Source organism: Micrasema longulum, unplaced genomic scaffold, assembly GCF_059751315.1.
Source record: "Micrasema longulum isolate JH-2025_06_02 unplaced genomic scaffold, ASM5975131v1 h1tg000224l, whole genome shotgun sequence".
Classification (NCBI taxonomy): Eukaryota; Metazoa; Arthropoda; class Insecta; order Trichoptera; family Brachycentridae; genus Micrasema; species Micrasema longulum.
This window is the reverse complement of record NW_028277429.1, coordinates 470625-490933: the sequence shown is the minus strand read 5'-3', so window position 1 is coordinate 490933 and position 20309 is coordinate 470625. Positions and strand designations below refer to the sequence as shown.

At 33.4% G+C, this 20309-nt stretch overlaps 1 protein-coding gene across 3 annotated transcripts in view; it reads right to left on the bottom strand.

Annotated features, from left to right (window-relative positions):
- LOC148283538 (hormone receptor 4-like) overlaps positions 1 to 20309 on the bottom strand; it is a 253896-nt gene that overhangs the window by 141923 nt on the left and 91664 nt on the right. Inside the window, exon 2 of one of the 3 annotated variants that reach the window (XM_088243666.1) lies at positions 12802 to 12843. The exons of the other annotated variants lie outside the window; for them this stretch is intronic. The gene's annotated coding sequence lies outside the window, so the exon portion shown is untranslated. The remainder of the gene's footprint in view (positions 1 to 12801; positions 12844 to 20309) is intronic. 3 annotated transcript variants of the gene reach the window in all.

Genomic DNA, 20309 nt, shown 5'->3' with positions numbered 1-20309 from the left:
TAGACGTACCTGTAGAAATTATAATGGACTCAGTATTGATGTAGACATTTTTAACTGCACGTTGCATTTGTACAGAAAAATTCTTCATGGGGTCGATTATTTGGGATAGTTGCTGAATGTGCATCTTGAGTGGTTTGTGCTATGTATATGTGCCGCATGTAATGTATATGTTTGTGTATGTTTTATATGTGCGTTCATGTGTGTGCGTGGATGGCTCGGAGTGTACATTCGGTATTTTTATTTATTTTAATTTGTCACCTCAATGGAAAACGCAAATGTTAACAATTATTCTTTTCTCACTTAAAATTCTTATTTATTTATTTTTTTGTCACATTTAATGTTTATAACTTTTGCATAATTTATGAAAACTTAATTGGTCTTTTTATGTTAAAAAAATGTTGTCTTTAATACTTATTATGTATGACTGTGTGTTTTCTGAATAAAATAAAATACCAATCTAAATTACATGTCTTCCTGCAAAAACACCACTTGCTTAGTTTAGAAGATCGCCGTCTACTATTTGACATGGGGGTCCTTCATGACATACTTAGTGGACGCCTTGATAGTCCGACTCTCCGGAGTTATCATTAAATGTTCCTGGCTACTGCACCTGTCACACGTCGATCTCTCTATTTCATGTGCCAGCAGTTCGTACGAACTAAGCCCAGAACTCTCCACTTATACGTTTAGCTCGTAAGTATACTTTGAACTTCCCCTTGTAACAAATTAACATTTAAAATGCGCGTTACAAAACACACATTTTTGTCAACATATTACAACAGAGATGAAGAACATTTAATAAAAAGGTAATATAGAAGTCTAGGCATCTACAGGGGTTATGACCTGTCAATGGCTGGTTTAAGTTCCCACTTTACACACTGTGCAACATTCACCATTCTGCCCATATTTAAACATCTTTATTCCTTCAATTCTTTCATCTGTTGATGTTTGTGAAGTTAAAGAGCTAAAACTTTTATTTATGCGGGTGAGATTCATCTAATTGAATTATTTCACCAACATACTACAACTTACAACAGAAAACGTTATTTTTTTCAAATTCTATACTTTTTCATAAACCAGGTGGATTTATCAACAATATTTTTGATTAAATTTTTGTCTTAAACTTAGTAGTTTCTACAACAAAATCTTATTTTAGATCTAATTCTTCATATTTTATATATTTTCGACACTTGTTCAATAATATTTACACACATGTCCACCCTCACTCTATTATAACACCCACTCACCCACCCTCTCACACACTTACACTCACACAAACAAACTAACATGTATTGTACGAGTATTTAATGTATTTCTGTGGATATTTGTCATTGGTTTTATTCTCTGTATATTTTCTTTAATGTATTACTGTATATAAGTATAAGCCCTGTAAATGCTTGGACTTATATATTTCCTTCTTTGAATTTTCCTCCATTCTAGTTGTAATTAGTATATCTTTATAACTCGTAGATTGAGAAACAATGAAGTACTGTTCATCGATCAGCATAGAACAAACTATGGCCTAAATTCTCCAATGACCCGCGTTTGTCGTATTGTTAACTCAAGACAAGATCTGGACTTTTTTGGTTTAAGTTTACAACGATTTAAACGAGCACTAAATAAATAGTCCAGATCTTGTCTCGATGTCCCTTATGTTTGTCAATGCTTCTTTCTTTTGTTTTTAAATGTTTTAAACTATTCTTTTATTGTAAAATTTAAACTTTATAAATTGTATACATGGACAATGTACGTTAATAAATAAATAAATACATAAATAAATAACTCTAGGGGGTGAAATCAATTTTATTATTTGATTTCACCTGTAAAAAAATCCTTCGCATGGAAATTTATTAAATAATGGACCATTTAGGTCAAAGTTGAACGCTTGCAATGAGGTCACTCCATCTTATGTTAGAAAGTAGGGGCTTACACCATCAACCCTAGGAATAATACAAATAAAAAAACCGATATATTTACCAAGCTTGTCTACTTTGGAAGACGTCAGGTTCTCGACGCCCTAGGCGTGCATTGATGACTGTTTGCCGGCTGATTATGTCAGAACTACGGGGCGCGAACCTGAGTTGAAAGTTTGCACAGAAGCTGACAGCTTACACAGATTAACATATTACAACAGAGATGAAGAACATTTAAGAGAAGATAATATAGAAGTATAGGCATCTACAGGGCTTATGACCTGTCAATGGCTGGTTTAAGTGGCCACTTTACATTCACACTTACACTACATTACTTGTTATTTCTTCAGTTACATATGTTTCACTAAGCACCAGCATACACGGTTTAAACTTATGCAATCTAATATTTTGTTTAAGGTTCTGGAGTCAAAAGTACGCAGGGATCATAACTCCAGGCTCCGGAGAGCCATGCAGGGAGTGTGCTCTACAGACAGAAGTAATCTACTGAGAAGGCTAGTACATTTTTATGTCATTCTAAAATTCCCACACTCACTACACTAGATTTTTAAATTTATTTTTTGTATTGACCTTGCCGGGAATTGAACCCGTGACCTTAGGCATGGTAGGCAAACCCACTAACTGGCAATGGCTGGTTTAAGTGGCCATTTTACACACTGTGTAACATTCACCATTCTGCCTATATTTTCTATATTTTCAGAGCTTACTTCTTCCACTCCTTGACTACGCGGAGGTATGTTATCCAGATGCTAACTCTGAATTGCTTGATAAATTAGAACGATTGCAGAATATTTGTATTCGTTATATCTTTAATCTTCGCAAATTTGACCACATAACCGAGTATCGCACGCAACTACACTGGCTCAGTATCAGGCTTAGAAGAAACATTCACATTCTATTACTTCTTCACAATATTTTAAATAATCCCACTTCGCCTGTTTAGCTGAGAGAGCTCATCCAACCTCTTTCACAACACGGACTATCTCTTCGTTCTAGTAACAAGATAACCCTTTTAATACCCTGTCATCGCTCTAATTTTTTGCCTCCTCTTTTACAGTAGTAGCTTCTCGATTGTGGAATAATCTACCCACTAATGTTAGAGACGCCCCTTCATTATTTACATTTAAGTCAAGATTGAAATGTCACTATCTAAATATTTAAATTGTTCCTTTATCCTTCTTCTTTCCTTCCCATCCCCTCTCCTCTCTTCATAGTATAGTGTTATTTTTTTTAAATATATTTTTATTTTGTTAATCTTTGCTTTTAATTTTTGTATAAAATTGTAAGATTCAATATGTCCATGTATTTATAATTTTCTCAAACTGAACGGTTTGGGTAGGTAGGAAGAAATTGCTTTAAGGCAATATGCCCGCCCTTATATGTATATTTTTTTATATTTTTTTTTATATGGGAGTTGCTTTATTATTTACCTTGCTTATAATATACAAGGTTTATATATCAAAAGTGGATTTTTCTGCAATTAAATTTCTTTAAATTGATCTAAACTGTTGGGATCAGGAGGGATATACTAATGTGGGCCAATCAGGAACTTCTCAGCATTTGCTTATGTGGAGAGGAAACCACTCAAAACTCTTCAGGAGAAGCCGGCCTGTTGGCAGCAGTCAACAGGCCTTCCGTTATACTAGAGGAGTGTTCGGCATTTTCTTCCCTACTTTGGTTTATTTTACCAATAGCCTGCACTATATTGATCATGTATAATACTACCTCTCGTGTATGTATATTTATGTATATTTATAAACATCTCGTGTATGTATATTTATGTATATGAATATTTATTGTATATGTATATAAAGTGTCAAATAAATAAATATATTTGAACATCTATATTCCTTCAATTCTTCCTTTTTGTTTGGAATTTGGCCAAAAATTGGAGAAACTCAAAATATTGTTACTTACACAGATGACTGATGTGAACATGACATCTTTGACTCTAGAGTAGCTCTTTCTAAACAACATGTGCCTGACAAAATCTTTTTTTTTTGTTGGCAAAGCCTGAATTATTTCAAGGAGTACCTCATTGTAAGATCATACGCACTTTGAGGCAAAAGAATGATTGATTTTTTGCAGTTTAGAAACTTGCAGTCTTCAAACTTCTGCTCACCCTGTATCGTACCCGGTATATAATATTACACAGAACTAAACGCAAAATAAATATTTTAAGAGTTGCAGTGTTTCATAATGCACCGTATTGTGCATAAATCCAACAAGTTAGTATCAGGTACTCGGGCCCATAGAGCGGTGCATATTGTATAGTTGTAATCGCCTTCAGCGGTGACCTATATGCAGCCATAATCAATATGAGAGTGCACAGGTCTATGACATTAGCAGCGTCCCCGGCAGTCGTCCTTGCTGGAAATTGCAACCTGAAAATGTACTCGGCTTAGCGAAAACTCACCCCACATTCGAAATCGAGGGATTTATTTCTCAATTCAATTCGATACAGTTCATTTATGTAAAAATAACATATTTTTTCATTTTTATTTTTACCATATTTGAGTTTTTCCAAATGTTTTTTTTAGTAAAAAGAAATATTTGCGTTCTTATGATTCACGCAAATATTTAATTTTGAGGGCCATTTTCAACGAGTTGTAAATAACTCACTATTAGAAAATGGTAATCCAGTTGGGGCAGAGTGGGATTCGAACCACAGACCTTTGGTCCGTGAGTCCGAGACACTAGCCATAGGACCACAACCCGATTTGTTCGTAGACAAAAGACTGGATTTCACCCCCTCGGGAGTCATTAAGATTAACAAATTACAACAGGGATGGAGAGTACCTTAAATAAGGGAATATGGAAGTCTAGGCATTTACAGGGCTTATGACCTATCATTGGCTGGTTTAAGTGGCCACTTTACACACTGTGTAACAAACTCAAATATTTTAATGAAACCAAGAAGAAGTTTAAAAATTGGAAAACTGTTTTCAGGCGTTGCCTAGAATGTGAAATAATTCAGTCAGGTGAATCTCTTCACAACAATAAAGGTTTCAGCTCTTTAACTTCACTAAAAGCAACAGGTGGAAGAATTGAAGAAATATGGATGTTCAAACATAGGCAAAATGGTGAATGTTCATGCATTTTTTTTTTTTTTTGTTTAATAATAAACATAATAATAAAACAGTGTATTAAAAAAATAAAGCATAATAACATATCAATGAAATACATATTAATAGAAAAAATCCCACATCGCCTGTTTGGGACATCAGTCAAAAATTTTGATATTATCATACACAAGCATTTATGGCGGCAAGATAGGGTACACGAAGTACTCTTAAACTGTTATATACAGTAGTTTGCACTCATTTAAAAGGTTGCAGAATTTCTGGCCAATTAATGTTAAGCAAACATTAGTCCAGAGCCTACTTCTTCCACTCCTTGATTATGCATACGTTTGTTATCCAGATGCTAATTCTAAACTGCTCGATAAGTTGGAACCGATTGCAGAATATTTGCATACGTTATATCTTTAACCTTCGCAGATTTGACTTCACAACTAAATATCGCACGCAACTACATTGGATCGGTAACAGGCATAGAAGAAACATTTACATTCTATCACTTCTTTACGACATTTGAAATAATCTCACTTCACCTGTTTATCTGAGAGAGTAACTAGAGAACACTTTCAATACCCGTTCACAACCCTATTTGTTTGCCTGCTCTCTCACAGTAGTAGCCGCTCGATTGTGAAATGATCTATCCATTGACGTCAGATACTCCCCTTCTTTATTCACATTCAAATCACGATTGGAATGCCATTTCCTGTATATTTAAGTTTTTCTCCTTCCTCGTTCTTTCCTCCTTTATCCTCTCCTCTATTTATAGTATAGTGTAGATATTTAGTCAATTACTGTTTTGACATAATATTAGCCAAAAATGCTGACATACACAAATATAACACCAGACAACAACAACACTATCATATTGAAAAAGCAAAGACAAACACAGGACAGTCAAAAATACTACATAATGGATTTAAACACTACAACGACTTATCTTACTACTTGAAAACTTTTACTGGAGACAAATTTAAAATCAATCTGAAAAAACACATGATGACTGAACTAACTAGACTAGACGAGACATAAAATGACTAGACAATATAAAATTTCTAATGTAACCCTAACGGGGTTTTTTAAAATTGTAAATAAATAATTAAAAAAATAAAAAAAATACATAAGCCCTGTAAATGTCTATACATCCATATTTGCTAAAAATGTTATCCATCTCGATTGTAATTTGTTAACTAAATAGTGATACAACACCATGTAAATATATTTTTGAAAATATGTCCAAGCTTTAAGCTCTTAAGATTACCACATGAATTTACATACATGCACATTTACAATATACAGTACACACAAATGCAGTGGAAACTTGCAAACCTAGACAATATATTTTCAAATGCTTCATTTAAAATTTAGAACGTTGGACAACCTTCAACCCTTATAGCAAACGGGGGAAACCGACCTCATTTCCCTCCCTAGATACGCAGTACCACAAATACCTCCCTTAACATTGCATTGTTGGAAATGGTAACTCCAGCGCAATCCGTAAATACAATAAGGTATTGAAACGGCAACGGTATTATTATTTATTTATTCATCAAAGTTATTAACAATACTTGTACGTTTATTTTTTGCAGTTATTTACAAATAATACGTCATACTTTTTTATTACTGTCCTGAATAGCTAGAAACAAAATCTATGTTTTATCAGGGCTTACAGATGAGTTATTTGAAAAGTAAAATAATTAACCTCAAATAACAGGTAAAATAATTTATATGCCTGTACAGTGATAAAATATTTGAAAATTGAAATATTTTCATTTCGTCCAATGGCCGATATTTTTTCATTTTTTTTTTTTTTTTCATTTTCATTTATTTTTGCACCACTACAGGCCAGTAGGCCCAATTACAGTGGTGAATTACATCACAGAACACCCAGGCTTGAGAAAAATTCATTTTGATTTTTGTGTTCTCACCGGGAATCGAACCTGGAACCTTCCGAGCGTGAGTCAAGCGTCTTGACCACTACACCACGGTGGCCGCCAATATAAAGCCGATATAAATGTAATGTAAAAATATTGCACATAATATATAATTTGCATTTCATAAAATATACAGTTTTTTTATCACTTTGCCCAGCTGTATGAAACAGTACTTATGATTTTCTTGTTGTATTACTGTAGAATGTTTTATTATTTAATTTTGTTTTTTACATTTATTCTTGAATTGTTTAAACTTTCTACTGAAAATGCTGTTTATTTTTAAAAATATAAATCTTGTTTAATTTTTCGGTTCAATTTTTTTTATAAATCTTGGGTATAAAGAAATTTATGTTTTTAAAAAAATATATATATTAAGCCAAATATGTTAGTATTATAATTTTTTGTAAAAGGCAGATTTGCCGTTTATATTTTTTTATATTATTGAAAGCATAAGTTAACCTCCAATTTAAAAGAATACGGCAATATTCGTGTGGTATAAAACGTTTGTGTTTCTTTTTAAAAAAACAAAATAGAAGATTTCCCTTAATTTATTTTTTCATAATTAAAACAAACTTTACTTTCATATTTTATCTTTATTTGAGTACCAATGTACCTATGTTTAGTCAAAATTTTAAGAAGCGTAATTTGCCGTTCAAAAAGTAATTACATCTTAGTTATATAAACATTTTATGTGCACTTTTTATAAGAAAACCCTTAGAAAATTGTTGTCTGAATCTGATGTTTTTTTAATGAATTATTTTGAAGGCGTAATTTTGAAACATTGGTGTTTTTAAATAACAAAACGTATGGTTTTCTCCCCTTTTATCTGGGCACAACTAAACTAGCAATTGACAAAAATATTTTTTTGTATTTTGTTTTGACGCAAAAAGATAATATTTTTAAAAGACGAGATAGTGAGCCTTAATAATTTTTAAAAAAATAAATTATTTACTTTTTGTTCATAATGTTATTTGTACATTGGCGGACTTATTGCCAAATGGCAATTTCTTCCAACCAACAAATAAAATAAAAGTTTTTTTTTATTATCTAAGTTTAAACATATTCAATAGAAAGTAAAGATTAAAAAGCTAAAGATATATAAAAATAGAAGTAAACGTAATTGTTTATAAATTACCTTAAATCAATACTATTGCTCTATGGGGAAAAGGGAAAAAAGAGGAAAGAGGAAAGGAGAAGAGATTAAGGATGGGAAAGGAGATGTTTCTTCAGACGAGATTTAAACAGAGATAATGTAGTAACATCTGATAGATGGTGGATGGGAGATGATTCCACAGTCGAACCGCATGGACACTATATGAGTTAGAGAAGAAAGAGGAATTGTGGATAGGTATTAAGAGAGTTCTTTAAGAATTAGAACGAAGAGGTAAACTATGAATTGAAAAGCTTTGATATTTTTCCCGTAGGTATATAGGAGCGTTTGGACTATGAAGTATATTGAACAGAAGTGAGAGGGAGTGATAGTCTCTCCGCTGTCTAATTTTGAGCCATTTCAGTTGCCTACGATAATCAGAAATGTGGTCATATTTCCTTAGACCAAAAATGTACCTTATGCAAGTATTCTGAAGTCGTCCAAGTTTATCAAGTTGCTTACAGCTTAAATCAGTCATGGAAACATCAGCGTAATCTAGAATGAAGTATTAATGCTTGTACAAGCGTGCATTTAGTAAGAATTTAAAAGGTAAGAATCATAAACTTGGCATAAAGTAAAGTGGTAGAATACGGATGCGAATACAATTCTTATTATAGTGGTAGAATATGGGTGGCATTTCCATCCTTATTTTTCCATTACGCCTAGGCGTAATATACCAGGTTTATAAGTAAGGCCCAATTTGTTATGGATTCTAAACTGCATTAGCTGGAAATAATCTTGAAATGACGTAAAAAATAAATGCATCCGCATGCAATGCGCGCTCGTAATGCACTATGCATGTCTTTGTGCAGTGCCAGTAATGACGGCGTAATACATACAAAAGTGAGGCGGGTTGAAGGCTGTTTGCTGAGTTCGCCAACCCAAGCCGGGTCGCTACTGCAACTGTGTACCCTTGTGACTAGGCTTAGCGGGATATGGAAAGAAAACTTATTCCCGCCCACTTTTCAGTTATTTCAGCCACTGAAAACACCTTTTTCAGTTTTATTGATCAAAGAAAATGATAATAAAATATTTAAGACAATCTTATCCATAATATTAATTATTATAATAATAATATTAATTATGAAAATTAATTATTAAATTTAGTTATTAAATAATTTAAGAATTAAATTAGAATTTTAAGATACGGCACCTAAATTTTGCTATACCGTGTATTATTAAATAAGTTTTCAGTCTTAATAGAGAGAGGAAACATTATTAAAAAGGGAATGTGGAAATCTAGCCATTTACAGGGCTGATGACTTGTCATTGAATGCTACACAGTGTGCAAAAGTGACTACTTAAACCAGCTAATGACGGGTCATAAGCCCCGTAGATGCCTAGATTTCTATTTTACCTTCACTAAAATGTTCTCAATCTCTGTTGTAATATGTTAATATTGACAGTTCTCTTGGGGGTTGAATCCAGTTTTTGTCTACAAAAAAATGACAAACTCAAAACATCGTTGTTAAAGTTAAAAAAATAATAATTAATAAAACAGATATAAGCAAATAATACAGGGGCTAGATTTCTTCTTGTCAATGCGATCTGTAGCTGCAAGACGTGCTGTAATTTAGCTTCTTTATATCATAATCACTTTTTATCGTAAACACTATAAATTTACTACTATGCTCAATGTTTATTTTTGTGAATTTATTGATAATTTTAAAATTTTACTCGTCCGAGCACTTTGTAGCTGCAAGACGATAAGTAATCTAGCTTCAATGGATAATGTTATCAACTATCAAATATTTAAATTTAGTAAATGGGGTCTAGAATTCCAACCGTCCATGCGCTCAGTAGCTGCAAGACTTGTTGTAATCTAACTTATTTTTTTATAAATTTGTTTTATATTTTGTTTTCTAAAATATCACTTTAACTCTAAATTTCATTGTCAAATAAAATATAAAATGGAAATAGGGACTAGATTTCTTACGGTCCATGCGCTCTGTAGCTGCAAGACGAGCTGCAATCTAGCTCTTATACATCATACTTGTAATATACCACAATTGGAGACGAGGAACTAGAATCCTAACCGTCTATACACTCTGTAGCTACAAGACGTGCTGAGATATTTATTTATTTTACATCGCCTTTGAGGTGATTTTCACAAAAATGGGGCTACATAAATTATCCAAATATGTATAAATATTTTTTAATTTATTTATTCATACTTTTCTCTTACAAACTATAATTAATAATAAAAATATTGTGTCCTCACTGGGGTTACCCGTGCCAAGAACACTTAACAATATATTTTTTTGAAATGTTTTTACATTAGAAAATAAACAAAGAAGACTAACTTAATAAACATAGATAATTAACAAAATATTAACAGTTTTAAAAACTAGGTACATATGTACATTTATATTATTTATATTACAAAACGCACAATGAAAATAACAAAAACCTAACATAAGCTATACACTTGTGGAGCGGTTGATTCAATATTGGTTTAGGCGAAAGAGACAATCCATTTTACTTCTGCCTAGCTCCATTCTCCATTTTCTTATAGCCTTTTTAAACATTTTTTCGTTACTAATTGTTTTAATAGATAGTGGAAGTAGAAGTTATAGATTTTAATTGAATAATTCTCGAAATCCCTTTGTCCGAAAGTGGTATTAGTTTGTATTTGTTTAAGTTGTCTTTGTGTTAAGAACCTAGTGATTATATCATTTGTTTTCGATGTATTGTAGGGGTTATGCCTTTCATTTGAGTAAGAGTAGTTTTTAAATCTGTAAGTGAGTATTATTTTAGCATATAATATTTTTGGTGTCATAAGTTGTGATTTGTGGAATATTTCTTCAGTAGATGTCTGTATCAGGATTCTGAGTATTATTTGTATTATATTATTTATATATACACACAATTTAAATCTACATAGTTCTATTATTTACGTTTTAAAACATATTTTCAGTATCTGCGGATAACGCTACCTTTTATGATTTGCGAACGAGCGCAACACTGATCAGTAAAATGCATAGAAACTAAATTACATAGAAATGTGAGGAGAGTTGAAGGTTGTTCGCTGCGATCGTCGACCCAACCCGGGAACATTTTTTATTTATTAAATATATTTATTTGTTTATAACCGTTAAGAAGGTATGCACCGTTCTTTTCAGGCGCTTTCACATGTTTCAGGATTCATGAAATAATTATTTCAGCGCTATCAAATAAGGGATTGATTTATTTTTCGTTTTAAAATAATTCCTCATAATTCAAGGATATTGATTGGCTATCACATTTGAAAGGCACAGGATTTAAAATATTAATGTCAAAAATGATTCAAGTTGTGGTCCCGTGGCAAGTGTTGCAGACTCACAGATCAGAGGTCAGAGTTTCGAATCAGACTCTACCCCAACTTGATTTCTATTTTCTAAAAATGACTTATTTACAACTGTTGAAGATGACCCAAAAAAATTAAATATTTGTGAAATTCATAAAAATGCAAAGATTTCTTTTTAAAAGTAATGGAATAGAATTTTTTTTAATTTTCAAACCTTTTGGCTTTTAAATAAAAATGCAAATACAAAAGGACCCTTTTTTAGTATGTCCAAATGTTTGTAGATAGGCTGTAGTGATAGAATTTCCTCCCATTTGTTTATTTATTTATTTTATTTTGTTTATTTATTCATACAAATACATACATATTACAAAAAATACAATTATAACGTATCCCAAACTCTATGAGGCCAAGGGCTGGGATACAACATAATGGAATATGGAAGCACGTACATAATTAAAAAATATCAGAAATAAAAATGAAATATTATTACATCAACATACATGTATTTCGAAGGGCATCTGGACAACAGGCTTAATAGTATATAAATCTATGCAATATCTCGCAGCAGTCTCCTGCAATGTTCTCTTCCCTTAGACAAAGTCCAGGCTTGTACACTCTTCCTGAAAATGGCTTTTGCTATGGAGAACTTAATATGTTCATCGAGGACATTGAACACTCTTGGGGTCACAAAAGAGAAATTCCTCTGAGCAAACGTCGTACGTGTTTTGGAATTAAACAATTCAAATTACAGGAAAGCCTTGTAAGAGCATTCTGCTGGGATCTCCTCTTGTAGCCCCGCATGACCAGAAATGTGTCAATGACTTATTTTAAAAAAAATTGTCTAATGTCCAGTACCTTCATGAATTGGAACAATGTCTCAGGTGGGAATGTGGGGGGACAATGGGAGTTTTAGACATGGACAGAATGGTGAATGTTACAAAGTAGTGGCCACCCAAACCAATGAATAACTGGTCATAAGCCCTGTTAATGCCTATATTTCCATATTATCTTCTCAAAACGTTCGTTGCAACAAATTTGGATAAAAGAGCCCGCTTAAGTTAATAACCTGTACTGGTTTATAAAATCTTAAACGGTTTTCATTCATATTAAACTATCGCTTTATTTCCAGATTTTAACCAACATCCATCCTTCACCCCCTGTATGCATTTTTTTCTTATTTAGGTATCTTGAAAAGTAAATCCTTAATGTAAAATTTTATTCAAAAGAACTTTAGATCGTGCAAACAGCAGTCAGATGCAGTTAAAAACACATCAAAATGGATATCCGTCTTTTATATTATATACCTTTTATTTAAAAAGATAATCCAGCTTCTCGGTTTTGGGTTATTTAAAAAAAAAAGGAGAACGCGTTAACCACTACACAAGAAGGCTGACTTATCTCTAGGAGATTTTTTTATTTTTACCTGAGAGCAGCTATCGAGTCGAAAACACTCTGGAGAAACCGCCTGGAGACAAAAAAGATTTAATATTATAGATAAATCTTTAACTCCTAGGCTGGTATTCCGAACGCATTTACAGCGCGCCATAACGCGTATACCATTCCCTTTCCGCACCTAATGGTGCATAGGGCACTGCATTGGTACACCAGTTGCAACGTATCTTGATCATTTTTGTTACATGAATGTAAGATGATCAGTCTTACGCTTCAGGTACCAGTCCAGGGACTATAAAATATTCTAGTGTAAAAACACTCATAAATATTATTTCATATCATCCATGTTGGGAATCGAACCCGAGACCTCTTGCATGGTAGGCAAACGCGCTGACCATTACACATAGTATGTAAAAATATATGTAGTATGTAAAAACGCGCCATAACGCGCTTTAATTGTGTTCGGAATACAAGCCCTAGGGGGTTAAATTCAGTACAGTAAAACTCTAATTATCCGGATTAATAAGTGCCAGATTTTATTGTTTTTTTTTTAATTATACACCGAATTGTAATCACTCTGAAAACTTACTTTAACATGTTCAGGAAGTTCAATTGCACAATTAAATTTAAATTAAAAACTTTTCCTTCATTTTTAATTTCCTAATAATGATCTGGATATTTGGAAATCCGGATGACTGGAGTTCGCATAAACGGAGTTAAACTTTTTTAATTTAAAGAAAAACGGAGCATTTAATTTTTATTTCCTTTCCTTTCATACTAGTGGTTTTCCGTCGGTTGGCGAAGGCGAATATCCGAGCGCTTCCGGAGTTTTCCGAGCGGCCACGGCCGTCGCCGGCGAGGTTTGCCGAGCGCCGCCGAGCGGCTCCGACGCGATGCGGCGTACGGTCATTCAACCTGCGCTCGCTAACTAGGTCAACTTTCTCTGCTCGCGAACCGCACCGCGCAAGGAATGCAACACGTGGCCGGCAATTCGGCGGGAAAACGGCGAAACGTCACATTCAAATTTTCCAATGGAACGCGTTCGCAACAAAACGCATAAAACTACATGATTTTGTCGGTATATGTGTTACATTGGGTCACAAAATACTAAATAAATTAGATAATATATCATCAGCATGGTGCTGAAGACACTATTTTGTTACACCAGTTACAGTGTATCTTTACATTACCTATTGTGAGCTAAATCACATATTTCAAATGTAAATTATGCCAAAAAGATATTCAATAATAATTCATTTTGAATGGTTATATGCATGCATAAGCTCCAAAAGAAATAAATACAAAATATAAGTTGTTAATTTTTTTATTTTTTTTTTAATTATTAAAAAAAATGTTTTAATTAAATAGCAAAATATGGAATGAATGTAAAATATTTATGGGTGATTTTTTGTAAAAAGCCTTTTTTACTGTTTTTAAGGCAGTGACTACCGCGATACGACATTATAGCTTGCACTTTAGCTTAGCGTCGTGGGGAAGGGGTAAGGTAGGGGAGAGGTGGGGACTTCCCCCTCCCATTCCTATAGCTGGGTAGGTACTGTGAGTGTATAGGGAACACTATAGAAGATAATTTCGCTATAATTAGGGTTGCCAGACTATTTGCGTACTTTTTAAATTTGAATATGGAATAGAGCGCGGTTTTGATGAGCTGTCAATGTGACGTTTATTTAAATTCTAAAATGAAATACTGCTTTTTAAGTCGTATCTAAGTGTGCTGTGTACATATTCTAAATATACATGTTTTTTTTCTATTACAATCTAAGTAAATAACTTAATCTAATAACTGTAACATTTCAAAAAAGAGACTAACTCTTGTGCTTGGAGAGTGACTTACACTGTTAGTTATTTAGTAATTTAAAGTTACATAATTTCGAATATAAATGAGAAAAAAATGCAGGAAATAAAGATAAAAACAGAATATAATAATGCAGTAATACTATTTAAAATAGAATGCTGTTTTTACTAGAGTTCAAAAAATTTCTTTGAATTTACTTTGTATTTATTTAGAGACATCTTCTTCTTCTTCTTCAGCCTTGTTTTCTCAACTGCTGGATAAAGGCTTCTTCCAAACGTCTCCATTCCTTCCTATCACCCGCTTTCATCATCCACGTTTTACCGGCAATAGAGGCAATGTCGTCGACCCATCTTTTCTGTGGCCTTCCAACACTTCTTTTGTTTGCCCGTGGTCTCCACTTTATTATTCTGGGTGTCCACCTGCCATCATTTTGTCTCGCTAAGTGTCCTGCCCACTGCCAATTCAATTTCGCTGCATGATCCATGATATTTACGACTCCGGTTCGGCGCCTTATTTCTTCATTTCTTACTCTGTTTCTTAGACATACACCGAGCATCTGTCTTTCCATGGGTGCATTTTAATTTCTGGATACTTTTTTGTGTTACAGACATGGTTTCTAGTCCGTATATTGTAACCGGCAATATGTTTTTAAGTTCGCTGGAGAGATTATCATTATTTTTTATTCCTTTGAAAACAAAACTATTTTTAACTTTGGTAGGAAATAAAATAAAAAGGTTTATTGTATGGGTTATTTTTTACTGTTTAGCAGAATTGTAATGTGGTTAAACCGATAATATTTTAACTCGTCGAAAATTTTGCAGACTGAAAATCCGGTTCAATAAACTTCAATGAAAATTAAGAAGGTTAATATACATTCAAACAGAGACGGAAAATCTTTTTTCAGGACCACTATTTTACAAGGCGGGCAAATTTAAACTAATCTGAAATCTTATTTATGTTTAAAGCATTAACTTTGTGGTCAAACATTTAAACTAATGTTATTAAATATCAGTATATAACCACTTACCGACTTTTAAAGTATACCGGTTTCGAGACGTACCTGTTTCTTCGTCAAGACACTCACTACACCACAGTGGCGAACGGTGACTTTTTTTATAGGTAAGCTTTAATTTTTTTCATAATTTGTACCTGCATGTACATACATAATACATACATATAAGTAATCTCGCAAATGAGTGGAGGCGTATAAAAAAAAATATATACAGGTATACGGATTATTTTTCTATGGTTTTGGGTAAAAACAGCTTCATATCTCCAGCTCCAGTTTTACCTGCTGGCAACAGAAGACGCAATACCTACTTATTTTTAATCAAAATATTTTTAACCAATAACCCAACAAACAAACAACAATTAATAACTTTGCGTAATATGTAGGTATATTCTCCATTATTTTAAGACAGTACAAGTATGCAAAAGTTTAAAAAACTAAAATATGTTAAAAAATAAGGATAATAAAATAAGTATATTCATAATTCCTTTTTGTTTGGCACTGATTAAAAACACCATATATTTGTTTGTAATTTACATTTTATACTGCAAATATTTAGGTACTAATATAAAAGAAAGTAAACATTTTATTGTTAGACGCCACTCCCATTATGTACACAAAAAAAATCTTTTACGATATATAATTAAAAAAAAAACAATACGATTAGATTTAAATTAATTTATTTATGCCGAAATACATAATTTTAACTTTACATATTACATTACATAACATAACAATAACATTCATTAAGCTTGAAATAATATCTGTAATCTGCAAGTGAACTTGGCAAGGAAAACATACGCACTGGGTTTTTGAATGTTAAAATACAGTATACATTTTGTATTGAAAAATAAGCTGCAATAATCGGAACCGGGCAATGCGCTGGGTGCGTATTTAGCAGCTTATATTTATTTTTTGAGGAGGATATAAACAGTGACGTTAATTTATAATAAATATAGGTTATTTTATTTATTCTCCTATAATTAAAACTACTATAAAACATTATTATTGGTCGTGAAATATAATGGTAAGCTGCGAATAATCGATTATATGGACGGTTCGCCTCTGCTACACTAACATGCAAATACTAAAATACACCTCCACCTTTATCATGGCCGTAGTATTTATAGAGTATTTCCAAAAATATATAAATCCCACCTCACCCCAACTCTTCCCCCCCTCCTCCTTCTCAACTCCCTATCAATTATTCTATATAAGATTAAATTTGTTTTTTCTTGGTGCATGTTTATACGTGGTGGTGTTCGCATCTCTGTAAATCTGCATGTGGTTTATGTATTTTTGGATCTGTATAAACTAACATCGATATTTATGGGCAAAAATGTGTATTTATATGAAAATTCAATGTATCTTCGTCGGTAACCTATTATTTAGAAAAAATAATGTAAACATTGTCTATTTTTCTTACAAAAAACTTAATTTAACTTTGTGGATTGAAGATATATGTTAACTTCCCATTAAAAGTTGATTTTATCAACGATATTTTGAGTCTGTCAAAATCTTTGCAAGAGATTCCATAACGACTGATAGACAGAAAACACTGTTATTTTTTCAGACGGCGATTGAATAACCTGCCATTTTAGCTAGCATCTATCCAATAAGCGGCCCGTATGTACTCTATAAGTAGCTAAGAGGACCGGGAGAGGGGGTGTAGGCAAAGGTCATGCTTCATTACTATTGGTCGACCGCGGCCATGTTGCATTTCATCAGGGAAGTGCAACTCAACAAATGGCATTAGCGACTGAGAACGTAATGCTAGATTTTAAAAACGATCGCTACGTTCACAAATGACGTAATAAGACGTTTTTTTTTAAAACTACGTTTTTACTTTGAATAAAATCACTCTTTTAAAATTGATATACTGGCTGGTTTCGGAACACGAATATTTCTTTATCAAGACGCATAAATAAACGATTAATTTGTTCCTAGGTACTAATAAATTCTTAATCATCTTTTTTAACTTTCTTTTATTTGGTGCACGTCTAAATTTGTTGCAACAGAGAGGGAAAACATTTTTAAGGAGGGAATATGGAAGTCTAGGCATTTGCAGGGCTTATGCCTTTCATTAGCTGGATTTTTATTTAAATTTGTTGCATTCAAACAGTCCAGAAGCAAGCGGTGATATCACTCCCGGGTTAAAGATGACACACTTGCCATGCCTGACTAAATCTTGCCATGACCATGCCTACTGTAATTTTAAATGGTTTCTAAGATCCTAAGATTGTAAAGATTTTGAGTTTGTCCAAATTTTTGTAGACAAGGACTGGATTCATCTCCCTGGGGAGCTGGGGAGCTAAAAGAGTGTGGATATTATCCTTGGCTCTCCCCAACCGACTTTTTACTGGGGATGCTAGGCTATCAGTCATTATGGAGGAGGAGGGACGTTAATTTGGGTGTTCACTTTTTCCAGGTGATCGGTGGTCGCATGCATAACTCAGAAACTCTGATGGATGTAGGTCTGTTCGTACCTGATAACTATCTTCGACAAAGACAGCAACGATTGTTTTACCTACCGCGATGCAGAACCAACCTGCCAATGGTTATGCCGGTTGGTAGAGCAATCTTGCTACCTAATCGCATCGCCTCGGATGTCGACATATTTCACGACAGTGGGCCTTCCCTTAGGAAAGCACTTTCTAACTTTTAATTTTTCTTTTTACATTTTGTTATATTATTTTAATAGCATAACTATCTACTGTAATTTGTGATCTATTATTGTATTAAGAATGAATTGGGTCTTTTTTCTGTAATGTTCTAAATATCTGAATAAATAAATGAAGCAAAAAAGATAATTTGCAAATAAATCTATGTTAAACGATTAAATTAGATGAATCTCACCCGCATAAATAAAGGTTTCAGCTCTTTAACTTCACAAACATCAACAAATGAAAGAGTTAAAGAAATAAAGATGTTCAAATATGGGCAGAATGGTGAATATTATATGGTAAGCCCTGTAGATGCCTAGACTTCTATATTACCTTCTCTTAAATGTTCTTCATCTCTGTTGTAATATGTTACTGTAAAGATTGTTTGATTTTATATGTTAAATTTTATCAATATATTATACATCATTAAGTATTTCATAAGACTGTTGATTGGCTTTAAAAAAATACAAAATAAATGCCGAAACCTCAGTTGAATGGAGCACGAGGCAGTTGCTTAGGAGCCGCATCTAGTGTAAACATACTTGGCACTCTCAGAAATGTATACTTTGCTGTGTTTCAATCCACTGCAGCCTATGGAATAGCTGGCTGGGGGGTTGTGCGGCATCCATTTTACAGCCTCTCATCATTTCACAGGAATTATTACTGAGAACAATATTCGGGCGCCCTCCAACATACTCGCCAGAACAGTTGTTCCAATACATGAAGGTGCTGGATATGAGACAACTGCGCCTAAAAGATGAACTTACACACTTCTGGTCGAACAATAGGGCGAGATCTCAGCAAAATGTCCGTACGAGGTTTTCCCAGAGCACGAATTATGTCATACCCAAAACCCGTACGACTTTTGCTCAGAGACAGAGATGTCTGAATGAGAGAGAATGAGAGATCATTTATCGCACCGAGAATGTTAAGCTCTTAAAGACAAAATCTATTTTGAAAAGAGGAGTTGAGGACTGGGTTTTCCTCAGTGGGAGGGATTTGAGTAGGAAACTCCTTGATGATTTTCCGAATGTTTGAGTTTACTGTTTACCATATTGACGTGCCATATATACTCGTATGTATTTTTAAATATTTTTTTGCATTTCTGATCCTGTGTTTGTGGTGATATACTCATGTGTCTATGTCAACTAATCGACTGTCCCATATCAACACAGGATTTTTATTCCTACGGAGTTGAGACTTATGTCTCAAATGAACGTAGTTATGCAGGAAGCAGCCAGTCCACAATTTTGAAAAAGTTACAAATAGGTGTTATCGACAATGTTTGATTATGTCCAAATGCTTGCAGACTGGCTGGATTTCCTCCCTAGCGAGTTGTTCGTATTTAAATTTATTTCAACAGAGAGGGAAAAAGTTTTCGAGAAGGGAATATGGAAGTCTAGGCATTTACAGGGCTTATGACCTGTCATTGGCTGGTTTAAGTGGCCACTTTACACACAGTGTAACATTCACCATTCTGCCCATATTTGAACATCCACATTCAACTTCAGTCAACAGATGGAAGAGTTGAGGAAATGTGGATGTTCAAATATGGGCAGAATGGTGAATGTTACACAGTGTGTAAAGTGGCCACTTAAACCAGCCAATGACAGGTCATAAGCCCTGTAAATGCCTAGACTTCCATATTCCCTTCTCGAAAACTTTTTCCCTCTCTGTTGAAATAAATTTAAAGGTGTTATCGAATTCAGGGAGGTTAATTCTTAAAACAGCCAGGCCGCTTTCGTACAAAAAACTGTAATAATCGCCTTTGGAAAATTTCATGACGACAAAATGTCATAAAAATGAATGTCACCTCATACATTCAGAGTTTGTAGGAGGTTTTATTAAATATTTGATCTGGCTGTCATTAAAATCATTAAACCTGGTCGTATATATGATTAAATTAATTTATTTTTTTTGTATAATGAAAAACGAATGCATGCATTATTTATCATTTGCTAAATTAAAAACATTCTACCGTTGTGTCGGATTCGTGGCGTAATGGTCAGCGCATTTGCCTACCGTGCAAGAGGTCTCGGGTTCGATTCCCGACA